Source organism: Hibiscus syriacus, unplaced genomic scaffold (assembly GCF_006381635.1).
Source record: "Hibiscus syriacus cultivar Baekdansim isolate YM2019G1 unplaced genomic scaffold, ASM638163v2 tig00110429_pilon, whole genome shotgun sequence".
Lineage (NCBI taxonomy): Eukaryota > Viridiplantae > Streptophyta > Magnoliopsida > Malvales > Malvaceae > Hibiscus > Hibiscus syriacus.
In genome coordinates, this window is record NW_024062733.1 from 7,145,713 (window position 1) to 7,159,335 (window position 13,623).

Below are 13,623 nucleotides of genomic sequence, written 5' to 3' on the forward strand. Positions count from 1 at the left end.
TCATCACCAATGAATGGTGGAGTTCACGGTACTCATGGAGATTGAGGGAACTGATTCTCATCTTGGTTGTAGGGGTTAAACGAAGAAGTGAAACAGAGAGAGTTAGGGGAGAAGAGAGGTGCTGTCGTGGAGAAGATGAGTGGAGAGCAAAGTGAGAGAGCGGCTAAGGTAGTGTGAGTTTAGGATTAGGTTTAGTTTATAATTAGAATTTATATTAGAAATGTTAGGGTTAATTATTCGTAAGTCATCGTCTTTTAGAAGTTATTAGCGTGAGGTCTAGTATATTTAGCTTAGTATATTTTAGTCCTCGATTAGAATCTTTTATTTTTCATTTTAGTTCTCATATTTTTTTTGCGTATTTGATTTCATCCTTAATTAGTAATATACTTAAAATCTGTTTTTTTAGACATTTCATTCTTAATTTTCGCATGTTTCGTTTTAGTCCATGTTTAAGTTTCTTATGTGTATGCATGTATGGTTAGTTAGGGTTCGTTTCGTGTGTATGTTTATCCTAGGTTTGAATGATGGCGATATGTGTGCATATGTTATTATACGGTTCATAAGCATGGATTTAGATATAATATATACTTTTATTTAATCGATCTTTACATGACATCATTTTGGTATAATTTGCATGATAGCCTCATTTGCATAACTTGACCTATTACATAATCGGATTAAGGGTAATACACTTTTAATTTAAAATTGTATTAAGTGGGCAGTCATAACTGATTTGAGGTCCGCTTTTAATGATTTTAAAATAAAAGTGTATCCCGAAAGTGAAAACCTAAAAATTGATCCATCACACTAAAATTTGGGAACGAGAGAAAAAGAAATGTTCGTTTATTTAAATATATCGAGAAAAGGTTGTTATATCTTTAAGATCTGGTCTCGATATTTGTAAATAATCGAACATTCTTTATCTTTCTAAAATGACTTGGTAATTTTAATTTAATTTGTTTGAGTGTTTTTGAATGTTTTAAATTTACATTTTTACTTTATGGGATCAAGAATCAAAATAAACTAAAAAATTTATAAAGTTCATTGCAAAGACGTTAATTAATCGACTAGGTACCGATTTAGGGCGTTGTGGGGGTGCTAATCCTTCCCTACACGTAACCGACTCCCGAACTCGGATTTTGGTAACGCAGACCTCAATTTGTTGTTTTAATTAAAATTAATTTTTATTTAAAATGAAAACGCATTTTTGGGTGTCCAATCACACCCTAATCAAAGATTGGTGGCGACTCTTCGAACCTTATTTGTCGATCGTAAAGGAAATTCAAATTTTTCGAAACGAGAGGTCTTTTAAATCGCATATGTTTTTAAAATGAAAAGAGACAATTAAGAATTAATGTGGTTTTCAAAATCTCACCTTTTTTCACCTTTAAAAAAAATCGTTTCGACAGCTTGGCGACTCTGCTGGGGACTTTTTTTAGAGAGTCAAGCCGATAGTCGATTAATTAATTGTCTTTGCAATTGAAAATTACAAATTCGTTTTAATTTGATTTTTGATCCCTTGTTTGGTTTTTAATAAGTTTTGTTTGTATTTTGATTTCTTTAATTTAATTTGATTGACAATTAAATAGTTGTACTGATCTGTTTGTTAATGATTTCAGATTAATTGTGTGAATTTAGGAAATTTTGAGTGTTTTTATTGTTTGTTTTTTTTCGCTTTTCCTCACACACTGCACAGCTGCATTGTCATAACATGAGCTAAAACCCCGCTCCGTCCTATTTAAGTAGGAGTGAGAGAGACTATGCCCTCGTGTGGTTTTCACCTCCGCATGGGATAGTGGATCGCTCCTGGAGCTCACGCCTTATGGTCCTCGTGATGGTAATCACCTCCGCATGGACATAAGGAGGTGTGTTCCCTCGAAATTGAACTCGATCCCCTAAAGCCTGTGATGGGCCAGGATTGAGGGTTCGGCAGCCCAAGGGGGCACCGGCAAGGACAATTCGAGAACCTATTGCTTTGGAACCTAACCCGGCATATAGTGAACGTAGAGCCCGAACTTAGGTTGAACCAAACCCGAATCTTAAGAATCCCGTGAGGAGGGTACACAAGGAAAAGCTTTTTTTGAGTCATTTATTTTTGTTTTTTTTTCCGAATAAATGCATGCGAACTAGGTATCATGCGGTTAGGTTTATTTTTGAATAAGCATGCGAATTAGATATCATGCGGTTAGGATTTCTTTTTGTGGATAACAAAGCATGGGGGTAGATATCATGTTGGGTAGGATCTGATAAAGCATGATTGGGTAGTTAGCATATGTGGGTAGGATTTTTGAATAAATTATTATCCTGACTTAATTGCTTCATGTTTACTAACCGATCTTTTGTTGTTTTTGCCTTGTTTCTTTTCTGTTTTGCATTGCATTGTCCATTACATGGTGTTGATTTGGGGTCGATGTCCATATAGAAGGCCAGTAATATGGAACGAACGGTTCAGAAAGAGGTTGAGGACAATGCAGATGTTCTGAGGTGGTCGGAACAGTCCCAATTGACCAATGGAGACAGCGTAATGCCTGGATATGTGTCGGAGTTATTTGGTTACACTCACATCAACGTACGTCAGAATGATCTGAGTGAGCTAAGAGAGATATGGGGAAGATGGGAAGCAGCCGATAAGGAGATGTTTTATCAGTTGTACGGCGATATTCCTTATCTTATGGATGTTCCTATTGACAGAAATCTGTTTAGAGCATTGGCGCAGTTCTGGAATCCGGCTTATAGCTGTTTCACATTTGGTAGGGTAGACCTGACACCAACAATAGAGGAGTATCAAGCTTTGGTCCGTTGTCCGAGGTCCCAGATAGATAGAATATATACCAAGCTGCCAGTCACTCCTTCATTTAAGAAGAAATTACTATTGATGACCGGAATGAGTGAAGATTGGGTAATCAGAAACATTAAGAAGAAGGGAGACAGTGAGTGCATCTCTTGGGCTGCTCTGAAAGAAGTAATTGCTCATCATCCTGATAAGAAAAAGAAGCTTGACTTGTTTGCTTTAGGGATTTATGGGCTTGTTATTTTTCCAAAAGTGCTAGGATATGTAGACGTATCAGTTGTTGACCTGTTTGAAAGATTAGACAAGCACGTGGATCCTGTTCCAGCTATTCTAGCTGAGACGTTCCGGTCTTTGAGTTCTTGTAGGCGCGAGGGAGAAGGACGCTTTATAGGATGTGCGCCTTTGCTGCTAGTGTGGATTCTGAATCATTTTAAACATGTTGAAAGAGCACCAGGACGAGTGTTTCTAGAGGGGTTTTCGCCTTTGAAAGATTTTCTTTCTAAAGAGTGGCCTGGGGGTTTCACTGAAGAAAAATGGATGGTTATCTTCAAGGATATCAGAGATGGAGATATTTTGTGGCGAGCTTCGTGGAATACCTCTTCGGATATACTTTACCGATGTGGAGAGCGAGATTGGGTTCCTTTGCCAGGTATATAGGGTTCTGTTGGGTATGCACCTCTACTAGTTTCCAGACAGTATGGATCGAGACAGTTCATTCCAGCCACGTGGGACTTGGTAGGGTCGGATTTTGCATTCAAAGGAGATCAGTATAAGGGTAAAGTTAAAGGGGTTGCTGAGGCCTGGAAGCAAACTCGTCGCATGAATTTGTTCACCTATGATCTCGAGTTATCTCAAGAGTACGAGCAGTGGAGAAGCGGTCGAGTAAACGACAACATCCCGATAGTGAATCCTGAAAATATTCAGCCGGTGGAGGAACAATTGAGAGTGGTGCCATCTCCATTAGAGTTAGCCAAGCGCGATTTTGAAGCAGAACGGAGACAATGGAGAATGACTTTACAGAAGCTAGAAGATGAAGTGTATCAAAAGGGATTGGAGATTGACATTCAGAAGAGTAGAGCAGATCGAATTGAAAAAGTAGAGAAGCAACTTCGGCTAGACTTTGACGATCTTCGGTCAACTTATCAGCGAATGGTAAAAGCTCAGGCAGGTTCTAGCTCGAGTAAGTCTGTCGAATTGAGGCAAGAGGTGCAAGCCTCAAAAGAGTATCCAGAGAGAATCAAGAAGAGCTCAAGCAAAGCAGACACCAAGTGAAGATTTTATCGAAAGAAAATGATTCTTTAGAGCAGCGGTTACAAAAGAGTCAAGCCCAGAATGAAAAGTTGAAGGGGAAAATTTCAAGTTTAGAGACTGCATTACGACGATACCGAAGCGGGGAAGGTAGCTCGAGCCGTGGGGAGGTTGAATGTTTGAAGAGACAAGTGAGCGAGCTTGAAGCCATGGTTCAAGAATTTCAGAGGCAAGCAAGTGAGCTATCGATAGTTCCCTATGAGAGGGATATACAGTGGCGTTTTCGATGGGAGCGAGCTCAGGCAAGAGTCAAGCAAAGAGAGGACTTTATTGCTTGTTACCTAGAACACGCGCGGAGAATAGCTCAATATTTGGTCGTTCTATCTGAGGAAGCTGCTGATGTGACTGAAGAACTAGATCCTGAGGCTAAAGAAAACCAGAAGATTGTAGAGTTACTAGCACACGTATAAGAAATAGGAGAGATGGTGCAGATTTATTTGTGATATGTTTCAACTTTGTAATTGAACGTCGTTCTAATATAAAGAGTTGTTCTAAGGAGTCGTTCCAGGATCAACACCCTGCATTTTGCATATGCATTTAATTTTTGCATCGCATTTTATTCATTCATAATCATATATTTCATATTCATTAATAAATATCAGCGATAACAAAATGACTCTGTGACAGAGTAATACTGGAAAATCCTAAGTATATCTACAGAACCAGGAAGAAAGTTATGGAAGACAAACTTGCCCAAATTGAGAAGGCTCAGTTGGATTTACAAGATAATATCAAGAAAATGCAAGAAGATATGATGAATGCCCAAAAGGAGATGTTTGCCAAGTTTGCGAGTATGTTGGAAGGAAGAAATCCAGAACATGGGAAAAGCCCTATGCCAGAAGGTGTAACTGAAGACCCACTTCATCATCCAGGGTTAACCCCAGAACAATCTCAGAATGTTCAAGTGACCCCTGTTCATGTCGGGAAGGTGCACATTAATCCAGTCGGTGCTTCTGTTAACGTACAGCCTGGATCTAGTTCGTATCAGGAAGAACATCAATATCATCAAGTTTCGGACCTTGATGAAGAAGCCAAGAAGGACCAAAACAATCTGTTGGAAGAGAAATGGAAGCAGTTAGAAAGAGAGGTCAGAGCCATGAAGGAAGATACCAGTGTCTATGGATTTGACGCAAAGGAGTTAAGTCTAGTTCCCGATCTGGTCTTGCCTCCAAAGTTTAAAGTTCCTGACTTTGAAAAGTTTGATGGTACCAGGTGCCCCTCTGCACATATCACAATGTTTTGTAGGAAGATGACCGGATACATAGGGGACGATCAATTGTTGATACACTGCTTTCAGGAAAGCTTAACTGGCTCGGCAATCCAATGGTATAACCAGCTGAGTAGAGCTAATATTAAATCGTGGAAAGACTTGGCTAAGTCTTTTCTTGAGCAATACAAACATGTGAAGGATGTTAGGCCCAACAGGATGATGTTGCAAGGAATGGAAAAGAAGTCTAACGAGAGTTTTAGACAATATGCTCAAAGATGGAGAGATGTAGCAGTGCAAGTCCACCCGCCATTGGAAGAGGAGGAAACAAATATGCTTTTTGTCAACACCTTAAAGGCTCCTTTTTTCTCGCATCTTATCGGTAATCCTTATCGAAATTTTGCTGATGTAGTTACGGCGGGAGAAATGATTGAAATGGCTGTTAAGAGTGGGAAGCTAGAGGGAGGAGAGTCTAGTAAGAGGCCACCAACGAGGAAAAAGGAAAACGAAGTCAGTAATGTGAGGCAGTACGATTCTAATAACATCACTGTTTCCCGTCCTCAAGGAGCAGGGTCATCAACACAAAATGACAATAGACAAGGGGTAAGGGACCAAAGGAGAGAGAGGCCTCAATTTGATCCAATTCCGATGACTTATAAGGAATTGTTTCAGATTTTGTATGATCGACATGTGGTTTCGCCGTATCACGTGACACCAATGCAACCTCCTTTTCCCAAATGGTATGATGCTAGTGCTCAGTGTGAGTACCATGCAGGGAACCCTGGGCATTCCATTGAGAATTGTACTGCTTTTAAGAAGGTTGTCCAAGCTTTGAGAATGAGGAATGTCATCAACTTTGGTGACAGTGAGCAGCCAAATATAGCTCAGAATCCGTTGCCAAGCCATGCAGGGGCAGGAGTTAATGCAATTACTGAAGAGAAAGGAAAGAGAATTGTAAGGAATGTTGGTGAGGTGGTATCACCCATGAGTTGGGTGTGGTGCCAGATGGTCAAGGTAGGATTGTTGAAGCCCAGTTTGATGGGTGAACAGTTTAACAGTGGAGAGGTATGTCTGTATCATAACAGTGAGGGACACAATATTCAGCAATGTCCTGACTTCCTATCTTTGATACAAGACATGATGGACAGTAAAGAAATTGAGTTCTTTAGAGAGATTGCTGAAGAAGAGGAAGCGGAAATTTACGCTTCAGAAGGATCGTCTAAAGGGGTATACAATGCCAGTTGTCCCCTAATTATTACTCCCAAAAATCGAGTTGCTGAGAAGGTAGCCCCGAAAGTGGTTATTACACCTCCATCTCCATTCCCATATCGGGATAATAAACAAGTGCCTTGGAGATGTGATTGTCAGATGGGAGATGTAACAAAAGAGAATGAGGAAATAGATGAGGTGGGACGCTTTACTAGAAGTGGTAGGTGTTATTCTCTTAATCCACCTAAAGAGTCTGAGAAGAAGGTTGCAGTTGATAAGGGGAAAAAGGTTGATGTGCAGATAGAAGAGGATAAACCTGTTATCAATGAACCAGTAACCGAGAGTGAAGCGGTAGAATTTTTGAAGTTTCTGAAACACAGTGAATACAGTGTTGTGGAACAGTTACACAAGGTGCCTGCCCGTATTTCTGTTTTATCATTACTTTTGAGTTCAGAGGCCCATAGGAATGCTCTGTTAAAGGTTTTGAACCAGACTTTTGTTCCGAAAGAGTTGCCCATTGAAAAGTTGGATCGTTTAGTTTCCAATATACAAGCTGATAATTTTTTATCTTTTTCTGAGGATGAAATTCCGTCTGGGATGATGGGTAGTCAGAAGGCTTTGCACATTACAGTTAAATGTAAAGGGCATGTGGTCCCGGGTCTTGGTTGATAATGGTTCAGCTTTGAATGTGATGCCTTTAGTGACTCTAAAGAAGCTTCCATTAGATAGTACACTTATGAGAACCTGTCAAAGTGTGGTTCGAGCTTTCGATGGGACTAAAAGAGAAGTGTTGGGCAAGATTGATGTTCCTCTGAATATTGGTCCAGCAACTTATGAAGTGGAATTTCTTGTAATGGACATTATGCCTACGTACAATTGTTTGTTGGGAAGGCCTTGGATTCATCAGGCCGGTGCAGTTCCGTCCACATTACACCAGAGACTGAAATTTGTGATTGATGGAAGGTTGGTATGTATTCATGCTGAAGAGGACATTATTGCTTCTGTTTCTACTACTGCTCCGTATATTGAAGTTGATGAGCAAGCCGTCGAGTGTTCTTTCAGATCGTTGGAGTTTGTCAATGCTACGTTTGTGGCCGAAGGCAAGAAGATACCAAAGCCTCGATTGTCAAACTGTACCAAGATGGGGCTTAAATTGACTCTTGGAAGAGGAGCAAAAGTTGGAAAGGGTTTAGGCCGACAGTTGCAAGGACCAGTGAATCCCATATGCCCTATTACTAAAAAAGATCGATTTGGTTTGGGATATCAGCCAACTTCGAGGGATAATATGAGGGGAATTAAGAAGGGCCAAGAAATCAGAAAGGCCAGATTGGCTGGTGAAGACCTTAGCTGGGAACCCATGACCTTCCCGCCGTTGAGTAGCATTTTCATGTCTGGGGGGCATATGTTTCAAGGGAATTCAAGGAACACTGAGGCCAGATTTGCGTATTTGATTTCATCCTTAATTAGTAATATACTTAAAATCTGTTTTTTTAGACATTTCATTCTTAATTTTCGCATGTTTCGTTTTAGTCCATGTTTAAGTTTCTTATGTGTATGCATGTATGGTTAGTTAGGGTTCGTTTCGTGTGTATGTTTATCCTAGGTTTGAATGATGGCGATATGTGTGCATATGTTATTATACGGTTCATAAGCATGGATTTAGATATAATATATACTTTTATTTAATCGATCTTTACATGACATCATTTTGGTATAATTTGCATGATAGCCTCATTTGCATAACTTGACCTATTACATAATCGGACTAAGGGTAATACACTTTTAATTTAAAATTGTATTAAGTGGGCAGTCATAACTGATTTGAGGTCCGCTTTTAATGATTTTAAAATAAAAGTGTATCCCGAAAGTGAAACCTAAAAATTGATCCATCACACTAAAATTTGGGAACGAGAGAAAAAGAAATGTTCGTTTATTTAAATATATCGAGAAAAGGTTGTTATATATTTAAGATCTGGTCTCGATATTTGTAAATAATCGAACATTCTTTATCTTTCTAAAATGACTTGGTAATTTTAATTTAATTTGTTTGAGTGTTTTTGAATGCTTTAAATTTACATTTTTACTTTATGGGATCAAGAATCAAAATAAACTCGAATTTATAAAGTTCATTGCAAAGACGTTAATTAATCGACTAGGTACCGATTTAGGGCGTTGTGGGGGTGCTAATCCTTCCCTACACGTAACCGACTCCCGAACTCGGATTTTGGTAACGCATACCTCAATTTGTTGTTTTAATTAAAATTAATTTTTATTTAAAATGACAACGCATTTTTGGGTGTCCAATCACACCCTAATCAAAGATTGGTGGCGACTCTTCGAACCTTATTTGTCGATCGTAAAGGAAATTCAAATTTTTCGAAACGAGAGGTCTTTTAAATCGCATATGTTTTTAAAATGAAAAGAGAAATTAAGAATTAATGTGGTTTTCAAAATCTCACCTTTTTTCACCTTTTAAAAAAAATCGTTTCGACACACTTTAAGTACAATACCTTTCAGACCTTTCTTCCTCCAATAGTTTATTCCTTCGTTTGCGATCAACAAACAATCCAAAATTTGTCTTCCTGGAATAAATGCGAACTGAGAAGGACCAATGAGAGAATCAATGTTCTCCCTTAACCTTCTTGACATCACCTTAGACAATATCTTGTAAAGTCCGACTACCAAACTAATAGGCCTATAATCTTCTACGCCAACTGGACTTGCCTTCTTGGGAATGAGTATTATAAAAGAGTGATTAACCCCTTTTTCCCATTGTTTCCCCTTGTAGAAATCTTTAAAGAAGCCTACAATACCCTCCTTAAGCTGTGGCCAAAACTTCTTAAAGAAACCCATACTCAACCCATCTGGACCAGGGGCTTTGTTACTATCGGTAGCAGCAATTGCTTCCCAAATTTCCTCTTCTAAAAACTGGTTCTCCAAACTATAACTTTGCTCCACTGACAACCTAGAGAAATTTAAATCCATGTGCTTGACCTCCAACGAATTGTCCATATTATACGCCTCTTTGAAAAACTCCACCACATAATTCTTTACTCTCTGAGGATCCGAAATTCACTCATCTCCCACCTTCAAAGATTTAATAAGATTAACCCTCCCTTTATTCGCCGCACATTGCTGAAAAAATCTAGAATTTTTATCACCCTCCAAGAACCACTTTACTCTGGATTTCTGAAACCAAATCTGCTTTTCTTTTCTGTAAAGTTTCCAAAACTCCTTCCTTGCTTTAGCCACTTTTTCAATTGAACAAGAAGAGGTCCCCTGTTACAAAGCCAACTCCATATCATGAATGGACTGAATCAAATCCGAAATTTTCCCAGGCAATTCAAGATGTCTACTCCTCGACCACCTCTTAATGGCTTCTTTAGACCCCTTCAGTACATGAAACATACCTCTCTTCCTAACACCGCTTTGTAGCTTCTTTAAATTTTGCTCCATCATCTCTTTTAATCCATCTTCATCCAGCATATAATTGAAGAATATAAAGACATTGCTGCCCTAAAAAAGTTTCATCTTGACATACCGGAAAAAAGATGAGTGAGAAAGGTAGAGAAAGAGTGAGGGAGAGTTCGAAGGGAAGTGTCTGTCCGGCCAGAGGTAGTTCTTTGTCTGGAGGAGTTTCGTGGGTTGCTTTCGTGGATAATCTTAGTAGGCGTGTGCATAGAAGTGCATTATGGGAGCGTTTTAGTCATTGTGGCAAGGTGATAAAGGTGTTTATTCCATTCGTCAATAGGAGACCTTATTATAAGGAAAATACGTTTTCTTTTGTGCATTTTGCGAGCAAAGATGATCTGCATCTTGCTTTTGAAAAGATGAATAACGTATCGTTCGATGGGAGGAAAATCATGGTGTCGATCGCTAAGTATCAGAAGAAAAGTACTTCGGTGAGCTTTAAGCGTACTAATGTGGGGAGTTCTTCAGCTGCTGGTGCAGATGAGTTGCGGAAGAAAGTTGCAGAGAAGAACGAGTTGTTGAATAAGTTTTATGATGGAAGGTCCTTTAAGGATTCGGTAGTCGGAACAAAAGAAGTTGAGGGCCAGAAAGTGGGGAGTTTTGGAAATAAGGGAGAAAGGAAGAAGCAGAGAGAAATTTTTATTCCAACGGAGGATAGGTCATGGCTTAGAACGTCTTTAACTGGTATTTGTAAGCCAATATTTGAAGTTGAGTTTGTGCAGAGGGCGTTAGGTTCTGAGGGAATCAATGTCAAAGTGCTTAAATGGGGATATGCAAAAAAATGCCTGTCTGGTAGTTTTCCAGACTGTCGAGGAGAAAGTCACAACGATGGAAAACAAGTGGGAGGCCTTGTCCTTTTGGTTCGATAGGTTGGAGCAAGTTATGGAAGATAAAGGAATTCCATTACCTTACTGTCAAATTTCTATGATTGGTGTTCCTCTAAATTGTTGGTCAGTTCCTTTTTTCACTAGCTTGGCATCGAAATGGGGCAAACTAGTTAAGATACAAGAACAAACTGCTAAGAGAGTGGATTGTAGAGTAGCCCATATGTTGTTGAGGGTTGAAAGTCCTTTTGATATTCCTTCCCATATCAATATTAATACGTATGGGAGATCGTTCTTGATCAAGATTAGGGTGGAAGGAAGTGAAGATTTTTTTCCGGAGCTAGAGGATATGGTTGAAGTTGACGGAACAGTAAACAATGGGGTGAACTCGCCGGAAGAGAGCCTTGGTGTTGACATCGATGAGCAGGAAGGGAGGTTGAGTGAGCAGGCGTTGGCAGACAACCATAACAGTGTACAAGCATGGGCATTGGACTCATCTCAAGGGGAGCGCACATTTTTCGAGGGGAGGTTGGAGGGAAAAGGGGTTTTTCAAAATGTAGTGGCAGATGATGTTTGTGCAGAGGAGACAGTTTTTGATGATGATCAGGGTCAGTAGGAAAAGTTGGGGGCTGGTACAGATGAGAGAGAGTGGGTGGTTAACAGGGGTGAGGTCTCTTTGGGGCTTGACAATGTTGACCAAGTTAACGGGCTCATTGGTTCTGTGGGTAGGGTAGAAGTTTTTGGGCCTATTCAGGGTAGTCCAAGTTCAAATAGAGGTGGTTATAAACCAGATGTATTAGTTAATGCTAGAGGGGAATGTGGAGGTACTCAGCAGACAGATTTGAAGGATTCAGAGCTTGATTTTCCTGCTGTCCAGGTTGAAACAAATGGGTTTCAAGTTAGTAAAGTTCTTACAAGGAGGTGTTCCTCTTCCCCTCCAACAAATCGAGTTCGACCCCCTAAGGTAGCTACCATTTTCTGTGACAGAGTTTACAGCAGATCTAATAAGAAGATTAAAAGAGTTGAATCGGATAAGGGTTTTGCAAGAGTTGATTTTTCGATTGATAATGATGAAATGGAAGTAACTTGGCAGGTTAGCCAAATGTTAGGTGTTAATTTTGAGGGGGGTAAGAAAGCTTTTGCTGAGAAGTTTTCGGAGTCTAATTCGGTTAGGGGGGAGAAGGGTGGGTATTAACCCTTATTATTGGTTGAAGGCTTTTAATTTTATTTTTATGGTTCGTGTTTCTTGTGTCACTTGGAATATTAGAGGATTAGGTAGGAAGGAAAAGGCTAGGGCAGTGAGGAAGGTGGTTGTTAATAAGAAACCGTCGTTTCTTTTTTTGCAAGAAACGAAATTGGAGGTGGTTCGTGTAGGCTTGAGGAGGAAGTTGGGGGGTAAAATTCTAGGTGGGTTGGTGGATTCTCCGGCCGTGGGTGCATCAGGAGGATTGGTTACTCTTTGGGATGAGGATTGGTTTTTACCTCAGCTAGTGAAAATTTCACAAAGGTTTATAGCTTTGAAGGGTATAGTAAAGGATAACCAAGAGGTGTATTGTTTTATTAATGTTTACGGGCCCTCTGTCGAAGCTGATAAAGAAGCGTTTTTTGAGGAATTATCCAGTTTTATTTCTTCATTGGGGTGTCCTTTATGTGTTGCTGGAGATTTTAATGCTCATTTGTCACAGGAAGAAAAGATGGGGAAATCTCTAAATGAAAATTCAATGGGATGGTTCAGGGAGTTTCTATTCCATACAAATTTAATGGATCTGCCTTAGGTGGGAGGAAGTCTCACTTGGGGTAGTAACAGGGAAGTTCCTACATTTGTGAGGTTGGATAGGTTCTTAGTTTCTGCAGATTTCTTAGGCTTATTCCCGGATGTTGTTCAGATGCTATTACCTAAGTCAATTTCAGATCATAATGCTGTGGCATTGGATTCCAATAAGATTAATTGGGGTCCGAAACCCTTCAAACTGTTCAATTACATTATGGAGGAGGAGGGTTTTAAGGAAGCTGTGGAAAAGAAAATCTCAGAAGCTAAGAGTAGGAAGAGGCTGAACATTGAGGAGTTACTTAGAGTTTCTAAGACAGAAATCATGAATTGGTCTAATGGAAGCAGATTGCAATTACAAAGTTTGATTGATAGCAAAGAGAGACTAATTTCGAATCAAAAAGCTCAACTACAACAAAGGATTCCTTCCGTTTCTATGGTGGATGTTGCAAATGAAAAAAGTGAATTATGGTCATTGTATAAAAAAGAAGAATTAGTTTGGTTTCAAAAATCAAGGGCGCAGTGGATTATGGATGGAGATAGAAATTCAAGGTATTTTCATCAATGTGGTACAAATAGAGGGAGGGTGAATGCTCTTAATTCTTTGGATGTGAGTGGGAATTTGATTGAGGATCCGATAAGGATAAAAGCTGCTATTTTTTATTTTTTCAAGAATGCTTACAATGCCATTCCGACGGTTGGAGTTGTGAAGATGGATTTGAATTTTTCTAAACTTTCGGAGAGTCAAGTTGCTCAATTAGATATGAATTTTTCGGAGGAGGAAGTTTGGGAGGTAATACATTCGTCGGATAGTAATAAAGCTCCGGGTCCTGACGGATTGAATATGGGATTTTTCAAGAAATTTTGGCCGGTTTTGAAAGGAGACATTCTTAAGTTTTTTGAAGATTTCTACAAAGGGAAGAAGTTTGGGAAAGGTGTCAATCATTCCTTTATCACTCTAATTCCGAAGAAGCCGATTCCAGTATGCATTGAGGATTACAGACCAATCAGTTTGGTAGGGGGACTTTACAAAATCTTGTCTAAA

General features: G+C 39.4%; 1 protein-coding gene across 1 annotated transcript in view; it reads right to left on the reverse strand.

Annotated features, from left to right (window-relative positions):
• The window catches only part of LOC120125130, a 107,335-nt gene that overhangs the window by 12,393 nt on the left and 81,319 nt on the right, over positions 1-13,623 (reverse strand). The window lies entirely within an intron of this gene.